Source organism: Mirounga leonina, unplaced genomic scaffold (genome assembly GCF_011800145.1).
Source record: "Mirounga leonina isolate KUSES-001 unplaced genomic scaffold, KU_Mleo_1.0 Mir_101609, whole genome shotgun sequence".
Taxonomy (NCBI): domain Eukaryota; kingdom Metazoa; phylum Chordata; class Mammalia; order Carnivora; family Phocidae; genus Mirounga; species Mirounga leonina.
In genome coordinates this window covers 10838930-10853253 of record NW_023270164.1, presented here as the reverse complement: position 1 = coordinate 10853253, position 14324 = coordinate 10838930, and the positions used below count along the sequence as shown (strand labels likewise).

Genomic DNA, 14324 nt, shown 5'->3' with positions numbered 1-14324 from the left:
GGATTTGGTGAGGATAAAGATGGGACAAAGATGGGGGCACCTCTACCAGGATAACTGCGCTTTCTGCAACTGCTGCTGGGGTGCGGGGGGGGGGCGGGTGAGGAGAACAGAACATTCTGAGACCTGCTGGGCAGAGTGGGGGGAAGAGCTGGGATCGAGGGCGTACCTTCAGGGACTGACCGTATAACCACCCCTCCTTGGCTCTGCGCTCTGGGTCATGTGTGCCAAATAAATCACGAGCCGACGATCGGCTGTTCCATAAAGCAGAGGCTGTCTGTAAGCAACAAAAACCCCAGCTTCCTACCTCTGGGGCCTCTGAGCGGTTTCCTTGTGTCATTAGGACACACTGCTCGTGTCACCGTACGGAAGCCGCAGAATGGCGCGCCGACCCGGCATGTCTGTGCTATAGCTCTGCCTCCAGTTTCTTGCTTTCCTGTGACCCTTCCTCTTGTGCTCTGTGCCAAGCTGGACGTTATTTTCTAATGCGGTGAAACTGTCCATCAGCTCAAGAGGACTAGCGATGCAGAGTTTGGGGAAGAAGCATTTTCAAGATGATGGAAAGTGTGCAGTCAAGATTCACATTAAACAGCTAATTGCACAAACGCCCCGAGGCCTTTCTATGAACCTTTAGTATTGTTAGTGCAGGTTATTTGCATAGAGAAAGAGCCACCATGTCAGATTTCAGTAGAATTTAGTCTAATGAAAACCAAGTTCCAGAAGGGCTAACTCTGGTTCCAGATAAGATGGAGCAAATGCATTTCTCCTTATTCCTTCCACAAAGTGTCACTAGAATCCCCAAACATGATACATATGGCAAAGATAAGACTCTGGAGGGTGGGGAAAAGAAGGCGGACTGACTGCAGACCTTGGGAAATGAGGGACAACAGACCTGTGAGTTCCCTCGGTTTTCTTTCTGCCTCCCCCATATCCTGGAATAGACACCGAAGATGCCAGCAGGCCAGATGTGCAAATGGTCACCGACCAAAAAGCCCCAAGAAAAGCCCATTATCTCTAGCCAAAGGACAGGGAAAGGGTCAGCCTAGAAGCCAGAAACGAAGCACCACACACACAAAACCCCCCCTTCTGTCAGCAGAGGACTAGCGGGAAGCCAGGACTTCGAGAGTCCCACCCCCACCTGGCAGTAACCAGGGGTGCATCCCTTCCTCCACCAGCAGTGTCGCTGGAGGCCTGCTAAAAGAGAAGATCTAAATAAAATTCAGAGAATCAAATGTATCCCAAATATTCAGGACACCATTAAAAAAAATCACTTGTCAAACCAAGAACCAGGGAAATTTTGACTTGAATGAGAAAGGATAAGTGACAGAAGCCAACCCTGAAACAACACAGATTCTGAAATTATCCTCTCTCATCAGTATGCTTCCGTGAGCCATTAGGAACACACTTGGAACAAATTAAAAAATAGAAATTCTTGGCAAAGAAATATATATATATATATAAAAGAACCAAATGGAAATTTTAGAACTGTAAAGTACAATAACCAAAATTTTAAAACCTCACTGGATGGGTTCAATAGCAGAATAGAGATGACAGAGTAAAGAATTAGTGAATCTGAAAAGACAGCTATAGAAATTATCTGATATGAATAGCAGAGAGAAAATGAGTGAAAAAGGATGAACAGAGCCTCAGGGACCTGTGGTACTACAATAACTGACCTATTCTCATTTCATCAGAGTTCCAAAAAGAGAAGGACAAGAGATTGAAGCTTAAAAAAGTACTCGAAGAAATATGGCTGAAAATTTCCCAAATTTGGCAAAAGATGTAAACCTACAGATTCAAGGGGCTGAGTGAAACACAAAGAAATCTACACCAGGATACAGCATAATCCAACTTCAGGGAAGACAAAGAAAAAAATCTTGAGAGCAACTAGAGAGAACTGATGCATTACTTACAGAAACAAGGCTTTGAATGTCAGTGGATTTCATATCTGAAAACATGGAGGCCGGAGGAAGTGGCACAATACTTTGCAAGTGCTGAAAGAAAATAATCGCCAATGCAGAGTTCTATATTCCACAAGAATATCCTTCAGGAATGAAGGTGAAATAAAGACATTCTCAGATGAAGGAAAACTAAGAATGTGTTGCTAACAGAACTGCTGTAGTACGAAGAACCACTATAGGAAGTTCTTCCAACAGAAAGGAAATGATAAAAGAAGGAAACAAAGCATCACAAATGAAGACAGAACAACAGAAAATAGGAGCAAATTTAACAGACTATCCTCTTGAGTTTAAAGAATTATATTTGATAGTTGAGGCAAAAATTATGACACTGTATGACGTAGTTCTCAACATATATAGAAAAAAAAATACTAGAGAATTACAAAGGGGACAGGATAAAGGAACCTAAAGGGACATGAAGTTTGTATACTTCCACTTGAGGTAGTGAAATGTTGAGACCAGTAGATTGCGATTAGTTGCAAAAGCACTAAAATAAGCATACAAACAAAAATACCTTAAAATGCTGCAGGTAAAATGAAGTTCTTAAAATTATTCACAAAACTCATAGGAAAACACAAACAGGGAAATGGGAACAATAAACAGAGGGAACAAACAGAAATCAAGTTTTAAAAATAGCAAATTTAAGCCCTATAAGATCAATAGTCACATTAAATATAAATGGTCTAAATTCACAAATATACAAAAAGAGACCAGCAGAATGGTTTTAAAACATGACCCAACAAAATGCTGTCTACAAGAAATTCACTTCAAATACGATATAGGTGGGTTGAAAGTAAAAGGATGAAAAGAATGTGCCATATAAACATGAATTGAAAGAGGAGTTGGTGCTGTGAGTCCTGGACACTTGTCATGAAGGGGTCTAGTGAGCTACTGCCATATGCTAAGTCTGATGTCACCAACCAGCTTATAGGTTTGCAGTTGAAACTGGGCACGGTTGTAAGCTCAGACAGTTGCAGATCACTAAGTGTCCTTATGTTGCAGTGATGCTAAAAGTGGCAGATCATTCAGGCCAAGTAAAGAACAAGTCCTTTGAAATGACAATTTCAGAATTTCTACAGGCAGTTCAAAGAAATTGCTACAATTATTGAAACTGTGTGAAAACTGATTGGTTGATAGACTGCTATCATTGTTCTAAAATCACGGGCTTCACTTTCTGCAACAAAACTGCATAAGGACCAAAGGATATTTACTGAATGAAAGTTGAATTTTGGTTTTTCCATTTTTAATTTTTTTTATTATTTTTTTTAAAAGATTTTATTTATTTATTTGAGAGAGAGAGAATGAGAGAGAGTGAGTACATGAGAGGGGGGAGGGTCAGAGGGAGAAGCAGACTCCCTGCCAAGCAGGGAGCCCGATGCAGGACTCGATCCAGGGACTCCAGGATCATGACCTGAGCCGAAGGCAGTCGCTTAACCAACTGAGCCACCCAGGCGCCCCGGTTTTTCCATTTTTTAAACAATAATCAGAAAAACAGGAATTAGTGGTGATCAATGCACAACTTTCTGAATGTACTAAAAGCCATTGAATCAAACACTTTAAAGGGTGAATTCTGTGGTATGTGAATTATATCTCAATAAAAAAATCAGGAAAAAAGGGCACCTGAGTGGCTCAGTCGGTTAAACATCTGACTCTTGATTTTGGTTCAGGTCATGATCTCAGGGTCATGAGCCTGAGCCCCTCATCAGGCTTTGTGCTAGGTGTGGAGCCCGCTTAAGATTTTCTATCTCCCTCTTCCTCTGCCCCTCCCAACCCCTCATGCTCTCTCTCTCTCTCAAAATAATCAGAAAAGAGAAGAGCGGTTATATTAATATCAGATAAAATAAACATTGGAGCAAAGAAAATTACCAGGGACAACAAAGGAGAGTACATAATGGTAAAAAGGCTCAACCCACCAACAAGACATAGCAATCCAAAATGTCTACATATGCAGCAAACAACAGAACTTCCAATTTTCTGAAGCAAACCTGAAGGAACAGAAAGGAGAAGTAGACCTGTCCACATTATACTTGGAAACTTTAATACCTCTCTCTCAACAACTAATAGAATTACTAGACAGAAAATTAACAGTGATAGAAGGAACTATATAATACCATCACCCAAACAAGACCGAACTGACATTTATACAACACTCAACCTAATAACAATAGAAACACATTCATTTTTTAAAGATTTTATTTATTTGAGAGAGAGGCACACACAGAGAGAACATGAGCGGGGGGTGGGGCAGAGGGAGAAGCAGCCTGACATGGGGCTCGATCCCAGGACCCCAAGATCATGACCTGAGTTGAAGGCAGATGCTTAACTGACTGAACCACCCAGGCGCCCCGAGACACATTTTTTTTAAGCATGCATGGAACATTCACAGCACAGGCCATATCCTGGTTCGTAAAACAAACCTGAACAGATTTTGAAGAATTGAAATAATAATACAGAGTGTGTTCACTAATGATGGAATCAAAATCAGAAAGAGCAGGAAATTCTCCAGATCCTTGGAAATTAAAGAACACACAGAATTCTAAATAATCCATGGAATATTAAACAACAATATATTGAATTAAAATGAATATGCAACATATCAAAATTTGTGAGACACAACCAAAGCAGTGCTGAGAGGGAAATTTATAGTATTAGATGCTGACACAAATGATGTATGGTCTCAAATCAGTAATCTAAACACCCACCTCCAGAAACTGGAAGAAGATAAACACAAGTCAATCAGAGGGAAACAAGAGCAGAAATCAGTAAAATTGAAAACAGAAAAACAATAGAGAAAAATCATCAAAACAAAAAGTTGGGTCTTTGAAAAGATTAAGACTTGGATAAATCTCTACACCAAGGCTAAAAACAAAAAAAGAGAAGACACGAATTACTATTATCAGCAATGAAACAGGGAATTCCACTGCAGAACTCACAGACATTGAAAGGATAAAAAAACACTAAAAATAATTCTACATACATAAATTTGACAGCTTAGATGAAATGGACCAATTCCTCAAAAAGCACAAACTACCATAATTCATCCAATATGAAGTAGATAATTTGAAGTTAGATAGCTATTAAAAATGTAATTAATTGTTAAAAAACTCCCAAAGAAGAAATCTCCAGGCCTATATACTTTCAATGGAGAATTCTACCAAATATTTAAAGTAGAATTAACACTAATTCTACACAATCTCTTCCACAAAATTATGAGGCATTACCTGATACCAAAACTAGACAAATACCAAAAAAAAGAAAACAGTATCTCTCATGAACTTAGATGCAAAAATCCTCAACAAAGTATTAGTAAATCAAATTCAACAATATGTGAAAAAATTTATATATCATGACTAAGTGGGGTTTATGCCAGAAGGCAAAGATGGTTCAGTTTCAATAATCAATCATGTGATCCACCATATTAATAAGCTAAGGAAGAAAAATCACACAATCACATCAATTGATGCAGAAAAAGCACTTCCATCCGTTAAAGGCATTTAACATCTGTTCAGATGTTAGAATTTCTATTATAGAAATATAGAATAGAAATTCTCAGCAAACTAGGAATAGAAGGAAAATGCCTCAACTTGATTTTTAAAAATTCTACATAAACCTACACCTAACCTCATTCTTTATGGTGAAAGACTGAATGCCTTCTCACCCCCCAAGATCAGGAACAAGGCAAAGACCTCTGCATTTGCCATTCTTATTCAACATAATACTAGAAGTCCTAGCCAATGAAATAAGGCAAGAAAAGGGAATAAAAGCCATGGTTACAGGAAAGGAAGAAATAAAACTGTCCCTATTTGCAGGTGATATGATTATATACATAGAAAATCCCAAGGAATACACACACACACGACTAATAAGTGAATTCAGCAAGTTTGCAGGATGCAAGATCAATATTAAATATCTATATGATTTATATATACCAGAAATGAACATTTTAAAACTGAATTTTAAAACTCATACTATTTACAATCACTCAAAAGAAATGAAAAACTTAGATATAAATCTAACAAGTAAAGGACTTATGTGCTAAAAACTACAAAACACCAATAAAAGAAATCAAACAAGATCTAAATCAATAGAGACACATAACCATGTTCATGTATCAGAGGACTCAACAGTAAAAGATGTCCATTTTTCCCTCAAATTGATCTATATAGTAAAGATGTCAATTCTCCCCCAAATTGACCTATACAGAGATTTTAGAAAATTCCTATCAAAGTCTCTCAATGCTTTTTGTAGATATAGACAAGCGTATTCTAAAATTTATGTGGTAAGGCAAAGAAACTAGAATAGCTTAAAACCTTTCTGGAAAAGAATAAATTTGGAATAATCATTCTATTCAGTGTTAAGATACACATAACTACATTAATCAGAACAGTGTGGTATTGGTGGAAGGACAGACTCATAGATCAATGGAGCGGTAAAAGCCCAGAAATAGACCTACCTATGTGTACGGCTAACTGATTTTTGACCAAAAATGAAAAAGCAATGTATTGGAGGAATGACAGTCTTTTCAGTAAATGGTGCTGAAGCAGTTAAGACGTCCACAGGCAAAAACTAACCCTTTACCTAAATCTCACACTTTAAACAAAAACTAACACAAAATGAATCATATAATTAAATATATATAGAGATAAGTTTATCTTAAAATTTATAAGGAAACACAAAACATACAAAATGTTTATCAGAAAACACAGGAGATAGTCTTCAGGACCCTCGGGTTAGGCAAAGAGTTCTGAGACACAGCAGAAAATGCACAGTCCACAAAAGAAAAAATTGTTAAGTTGGAACTCATCAAAATTTACAAATTTTTGGTTTGCAAAAGATCTTGTTAAGAGGATGAAAACACAAGACACAGACTGGGAGAAAATATTTGCAACCACATATCTACCAAAGGATTTTTATCTAGAATATATAAATAACTCTCAAAATTCAAGAGTAAAAAACAAACAATCCAGTTAGGAAATGGGCAGAACACCTGAACCAACATTTCACCAAAAGGAGAGAGGGATGGCAAATAGGCAGACAAAAAGATGTTCAGTATCACTAGCCATTGGGAAAATGCAAATGAAAACTACAAGGACATACCACTACATACCTAATAGAAGAGCTAAAACACAACACAGTGACAATACCAAATGCTGGTGAGGCTGCACAGAAATTTGATCTCTCATACGCTGCTGGTGGGAATGTCAAATGGTACAGCCACTCTCAAAAACAGTTGGGTAGTTTATTATAAAAACTAAACATGTATTTACCATATGATCTAGCAATTGCACTCATGGGCATTCATCCCAGAGAAAGGAAATGTTATGTCCGCACAAAAATCTATACACCAATATTCACAGCAGCTTTATTTGTAATAGCTAAAAACCGGAAGCAACACAAATGTCCTTCAGTGGGTTAACGGTTAAACTGTGGCACATCCATACCATGGAGTACTACTCAGCAATGAAAAGGAATGAACTATTGATACACGTGACAACCTGGTGACCCTCCAGAGAATTATGCGGAGAACAGATGACCTCAAAAGGTCACATACTGCATGATTCCATTTATGTAACAATCTTGAAATTATACAGTTATAGAGATGGTGAAGAGCTTAATGTTTGCCAAGGAAAGGTCGGATGGGGTGGGGTCTATGATTATTAAGGGGTAGCCCAAGAGATTTTCTTTATGCTGGTGGAACAGTTCTGTATGTTGATTGTGGTAGTGTTTACACATATCTATACGTGATCAGGTTCCACAGGTCTGTGTGCACACATACACACAGAATGAGGGCATGTAAAAACCGTTGAAAACTGGGGTCTATAGGCCATACCAAGGTCAACTTCCTGGTGTTGATAGTGACCTACGTGAAAGATGCGACCTCTGGGAAAAGCTAGGTGAAGGATGCTCTGGACCTCCCTTTACTGTCTTTGCAACTTCCTAGGAGTCAATAATTATTTCGAATTTAAAAAATGGTCCTCTGCCACCGTTTCTTTGTGCCATGTGTTCAGTTCTCCATTTGGGTTGTTTTAAAGACCAGCAACAATGTGGCAGTAACTCGGGACGATTTTCTGTCAGTAGCTCGCCAAGTGCGAAATGGTGCCTGGTCAGAGCCCGTGTCCTGACAAATGTCCCGTTTATGGAGATATAGTACCAGCCCGACCTCTGGACCCCAAAGTGCTCTCTAAATCCTTTTATTAAAAATCTTTTAAAAAATTCATTTTATCTACCTGAAAGCTGCTTTTCACTCACGTTCAATTTTTTTTTTTTTTTAAATCAAATCACCGGCTGGTGAAGGTGGGAGGAGAGGAGCTCTGAAAACTCTGTGACTGCCTCTCGGGGGTCCGTGAACAACTGTGCTGAAGTCCCGCTAATCCAAGCTGGGCAGCCCACAGTGTGCCCACAGCAACCTGACAAGGCCCCTTCCTTCTTCACACTGGAAATGGGTTCCTGTCCTCCCAGAGTTCCTGAACGTCACTGAACCAGGGCGGGGATGCTCAGCATATACCTTCCAGTTCTGACGTCTGCCTCCATGGAGCCTACAGCCCCCCAAGTAGAACCTAAAAAACCTCTCAGTTAATTTCCTAACATTTTCCCATTATTTCGGGTTGTGGGTTTTGGGTTTTTTTGTTTGGTTTTCTGTTTGTTTGTTTTTGTTTTTGAGAGAGAGAGTACGTGCACAAAAGTGGGGGGGGTGGGAGAGGGAGAGAGAGAATTTAAACAGACTTCCCACTGAGCGCAGAGCCCAAAGAGAGAGCCCTGAGATCATGACCTGAGCCGGAAATCAAGAGTTGGATGCTCAACCGACTGAGCCGCCCAGGTGCCCCTTGGGTTGCGTTTAAAACATAAGCATACCCGGGGCACCTGGGTGGCTCAGTTGGTTAAGCGACTGCCTTCGGCTCAGGTCATGATCCTGGAGTCCCAGGATCAAGTCCCACATCGGGCTCCCCGCTCAGCAGGGAGTCTGCTTCTCCCTCTGACCCTCCCCCTCTCATGCTCTCTGTCTCCCATTCTCTCTCTCAGATAAATAAATAAAACCTTAAAAAAAAAAGATTTAAAAAAATAAAATAAAACATAAGCATACCCATGAATTCTTAATGTGATGTTCCCCCAAATTCTTAAGTCCCAGTGTCTTAGATACAGGATTAAAATTTTAATTCACTCCAGATCTCACTCTTCGTACTACTTTGGGGCCCTGTTCATTTGAAGCTATGAAGTATTCAACTTTGTGGGCAAATTTAAAAACCAGACCCTTGGTTTACCAGCAAGCTACAGTGACCAAGTACCTAGCATTGCTCCCCCCCGTTTTTTTCAGCTGCTAGGCGTTTGACAATGAAGAATTAAATTTGAAGCTACTAAACTTCTTGGTTGAAACAATTCCCATTTACCCAGAATCTGGGGAAAATAAAAATGTTTGCTACTGCCTCCAGCACCTGAAATGAGTGTAGACCCTTCTGGATATTCTTTTTTAAAGATTTTTTTTAAATTTTTAATTATTTGACAGAGCACAAGTAGGCAGAGCAGCAGGCAGAGGGAGAGGGAGAGGGAGAAGCAGGAGATCCAGCAATTCCATTTCTGGGTATTTATCCAAAGAAAATGAAAATACTAACTCAAAAAGATATACGCATCTCCATGTTCATTGCAGCATTATTTATAACAGCCAAGACAAGGAAGGAGGCTTACCCTACACACTACTGAGAATCTTTAAGAATCTCAAGATTAAGGGCGCCCGGGTCCTCAGTGGGTTAAGTAAGCATCTGCCTTCCGCTCAGGTCATGATCCCAGGGTCCTGGGATCAAGCCCCACGTCTGGGCTCCCTGCTCAGGTGGGAGTCTGCTTCTCCCTTTCCCTCTGTCCTTCCCCCTGCTTGTGCTCTCTCTCATAAGAAAATAAAAATCTTTTTAAAAAAATAAAAAGACCTATCCTGTACGATAACAGAAAACAGATAATAAAACAGTCTTAGTGCAATCAGTTTACAGAATTCTAGAGATTTCAGTATATCACTGTTTGGTGAAGCACATGAAAAGGGTTGTTTTCAAAATAGGTGGCATTGACGTGCGAAGTCTTTCCTTAATACTCAATTCACAAATTCGCTTGCACTTTAAAACAACAACAACAACAACAAAACCGATCATGTACTTAGAGATTCAAAGTCATACTCCAAAGACCTGGGTGTATCTGACCTCCTTTGCGACAGTTCCCCTGGTCTTTAAATGACCAGCCGGGGGCCCTAAAGGCGGCGGGCTGCCCGACCACCGAGAGCCTGGCTGCCCTCCAAGGGAGCGGAGCCCCACTGCGCCCCGCAGGCAGCTGGCTCGGCGGAGGCTCCGGGCGCTACGGTGCAGTAACTCGGGAAGACACTCGTAGCATTTTAATCACACTTTTGTCGACCTTCGAGGCCGGGATGGGGGAGGAGGAAGAGTCGCCTTCCTGCTGGCCTTCAAGTTTGAGAACATTCGAGTCGCCCAGAGGAACGCGCAGCCCCGCCGCTCTCGGCGGCCTCCCTCACCGGGTTGGGAGGCAGGAACCCGGCCCCCGCCCCCCGGCCCCCCGGCCCCCGCCCCCCGGCCCAGCCCCTCCGAGGGCATCTGCCAGCTTTACACGGACACCTCACTTCCCTCCTCCAATTGCACTGGCAGATTTTCAGCCGCCCTTCTTCCAAGTGCTTCTCAGCGTCGCCTCCGGGGGTACCCCCCCCGCCCCCCGCCGCTGTCCACCCACGTGTGCCAGGTGAGGCAGCCGGCGTGGACGACCGAAAGCCGCTTCGCAGATGCTCCGAGCCGGGGCCGGGCCCTGGGGCTTGGGGCTTGGGCTGAGATTTCCGGGTATTCAGCCGGGCCCCTCACCACGGGCGAATTACTCTCCGGCCCATTGTAAGGGCCTTCCTCCTGGACCCAGTCCAGGACAAGTGGGCCGAGCACGGGCGTTAGCCTCCTCTTCGGCGGCCACGGCTCCTCGCGGGGGCTTCTCCCAACATCCTCCCCCGGCCCCACCCTCTGGGGATGAGGTTCCTGCCCAAGATCATCTGTTAACCCCCGCGAAGCTTTCTTAACCTTCCTGTTTTCACCTCAAATCGGTGAAATGCGGTGCTAAGGAAAACGGAAATGACTGACAGTGTTTACGACAATGGGGCCATCAAGTTGGGTGGTTGTTTTTTTTTTTTCTTTTTTAAGGGAGCTGCTTGGGGATAATGTGAAAATACTACTTGAAAACCCAGAAATGTCAAAGTGCGAGCTTTCCCTCACTGTGACGCTCAAGCGAAATGTCATAGGAAACATTTAGTTAGCTCATGCAACCGCACCCCCCAAATTGCCTAGAAATGTACTTAAATAGCATAAATGTTATAAATTATTTCCAGACTTTCCGTGTGAAAAATTAAGTGTGGGGGGGGGGTGTTACCAGTACATTTGCACTAGTCATACTTACTACTTAAAACAACTCTCACTTCAGGTGAAAACGGAGTTAAAGAAAAAAACCCACAAACAGAACTCTTGCCTGGGGAGCAGGGGGAGAAACTAGGGGAGAAGCCACTTGCTGGGACGTGGGCAGCCCAGGTGGAGCTGAGCTGCCCCCCACCCCCTCACCACTCACAGGGAGAGAAAAGGACTCACTTCTCTGCTCTAGAAATCCAAGGAAAACCTCAACCCATGCGAGTCATTCATTGGTCAAGCCCCAGAGTCAGCCAGGGCCAAAATGAAATGGCCGTTTATTTCCTCAATAGGACAGGATAAAATAATAACATGCTTCCAGTTTGATCATGCCCACCCCCAGCGAAAAACATCCCAAGTTTCTGAGCTCACTCGAGAACAAAATGAATATGCTCCAAAACAGTATTTATGAAACTTGGGAACAGCTGAGTCTGCTTAGTTGGCTTTTGTTTTTTCCTTTCATTGAGCTGCTCCGAGGTATAATTTTAATTGGCATACATAATTGCTTTTGTGAGTAAAGTCGTTCCTGACTCAAATAAAGGAACTGAGTCAGTATCTTATAATATGCATTTGCTCGCCCACCTGCAGATGTTTGTCATCTACCAAGTGGGGGCAGCCCCGGTTAGTGGGGGCTCGGGGCTAGGAAGTGCCGGAGCTTGGATCTGTCATTCAGGCAGCCCTCTGGCCCCCACAGGGGCTATTGGTTAATGGAGTGGATGAAGGTTGGGGGAGTGGAGGGGGTCCCTGGGGTGGGTCTCTGCACTCAGCTGGGAAGTCTGCTCGAGATTCTCTCCCTCTCTCTCTCTGCACCCCCCACCCCGGCTCATTCGCTCATTCTCGCTCTCCCAAATAAATAAATACATCTTTAAAAAGCAAATGGCACAGCAGCTGAGAGCAGGTTCATTTTGGCACGGGAGGTCGGAGCGGGTAAACCAGTCCTCTCCCGGGCCCGCAGGACCGCCAGAGATTGCCATATTTAGGACCAGGGCATGAATTTCTCTGGAGCTCGAAACTATTTCACTTTCCCTTTGCTGAGAAATAAAAATAGAACAAAAATAAATTTAAAAGGCATTCAATAATGCTAGGAATTCTGTTGTTCTTTGGCAGGGTGTGTTTGTGTGTGTTTCTTTTCAGCCAACCGTCTCTCTTCTTTGCAAAACAGTCCCCCCCTTGCCATCCCTAGCTGGGGGAGGCGGGGGGAGGGGGGCAGAGTGCACAGAAAGGCAACAGTTGTTTGCAGAACCTGAAAAATGTATTATTTTCCTTTATTACATCCCTGTTGGTGATACCCTTTATTAGAGCAAGAAACAGCATCTACTTTTATTGCTCTTAAAATCCGAATATTCAACATATGCCAGCTCTGGGCTGTATGAAAGGAGTCCTATTTTTGTCTGTTTTGGTTTTTTAATTTAAATTCAATTAGCCAACTGATAGTACATCACTAGTTTCAGGTGTAGTGTTCACTAAACTATCAGCTGCGTATCACACCCAGTGCTCACCCCATCCCGTGCCCTCCTTCGTGCCCATCCCCCCGTTACCCCAGCCCCCCACCCACCTCCCCACCCACCCAGCAGCCCTCAGTTTGTTTCCCAGAGTTAAGAGTCTCGGAAGTCCTATTTTTAAAAACATTATCTTGGTTTTAGTCTTTTTGGCTTACTGTTCCCATAATCTCTCCGCAGCCGTGACGAGCCCTCTCCCGTCAAGCCTGGTCTCAGTCATGGGGGGAGAGTGACCTCAAAAGCTCTGGGGCCTTTTTCCCTACTGCTCCCCTGAGCTGTATGTTCTCTAAGAACTGCTTCGGTTAGCCCCCCCAAGTTCATGTGGGGGCTGCTCCTACCGTCCCTCAGTTTGCCATCTCTACAAAAGAACGCACAGTCTCGAGCCCCTACCTGCTCCCCATACCTCACAAATGATTCTGTCGTTGTTCTATTTCTGACTTTCTGTTATGGCTGGTTTCTCTGCTTCCAGCCTGCTGGTTGCCATGACCAAGGGACGTCCATCACACAACATTCACCTCTCCCAACTGGCCCTCTAGACATTGTGCATGTCAGGCCAGATTTGAGGCCTCTTGCTGGCAGGGCCCGGGGACTGCCCTGCGTCCTCACGGCGCGCCCTGTGCCTTCTGGGGCTCCTCTGAACACCTGCCTGAAAGGCTTAACAGAAAGGGCTTCCATTCCACGCGCAAAACCCCGTCTGCCTCAGTGGCTGTTTCCAGAATGTCGCTCTACGGCAAAGCTCCTTGCCACTCGCGTTGATTTCAGGGGAGGGGAGTCTGCTCACCCTGAACACGGTGGTCCTCGAGGTCAAACGTGGTGGTCGTCCCTTACCGCCTCTTAACCCCCTAACTGAAAACTATCCACTGTCGGCTGATGCCCCAGTTTCTGCTCGGCATCCCGCACGACGGTCTTTAATGTGACCGAGGCCAGCTGCAGATGTCACACCCGGACGGACGCTGGCGTGGTGCCTGCAGGCTGGGGGTGGGGGGGAGGGGGGGCGGGGAGCAAAGCTGAAGGGCTCCAATTCTCATGAAGGCATCACTGAGCTCTGCGACTTTTCTCCAACTGAGACTGCTTCCTGTTCAGCTCCCAAACGGTTCTCCACTTCCCCGTGCTCTTGAACCTGGGCCAGGGCTGTTTCTTAGTCCTTACTGTGCTGATCCCATACCGCACGGAGGCAGAAATGTCTCTTTCAACAGAGCAGATTCCTTCAGCTCCACTTCGGGGTAAGAGGCTGAGGAGCCAGGAGACCTGGCAGAGAGGCACAGAGGGGTTCATTTCTAAGTCACCTTGTTCAACTGGGCCAGCAGGGCCACAAAAGCGAGACCAGCTTAGCTTTTTTAGTTTCTATTCTTCTCTCGGCTGTTCAGGCGGAGGGCAGCCTGAGAAAAGGCAGACTGAGGAATTTTAAGCCAGGTTCTTATAAATGTTTTTTAAAAGCATCGCGC

The 14324-nt window shown here is 43.6% G+C and overlaps 1 protein-coding gene and 1 pseudogene across 3 annotated transcripts in view; one reads left to right on the top strand and one right to left on the bottom strand.

Annotated features, from left to right (window-relative positions):
- The window catches only part of CHST7 (carbohydrate sulfotransferase 7), a 28402-nt gene that overhangs the window by 1025 nt on the left and 13053 nt on the right, over positions 1-14324 (bottom strand). The window contains exon 1 of one of the 3 annotated variants that reach the window (XR_004678975.1): positions 10674-12143. The exons of the other annotated variants lie outside the window; for them this stretch is intronic. The gene's annotated coding sequence lies outside the window, so the exon portion shown is untranslated. Of the gene's footprint in view, positions 1-10673; positions 12144-14324 lie in introns of those variants that run through there. 3 annotated transcript variants of the gene reach the window in all.
- Positions 2826-3074, top strand: LOC118009569 (annotated as a pseudogene).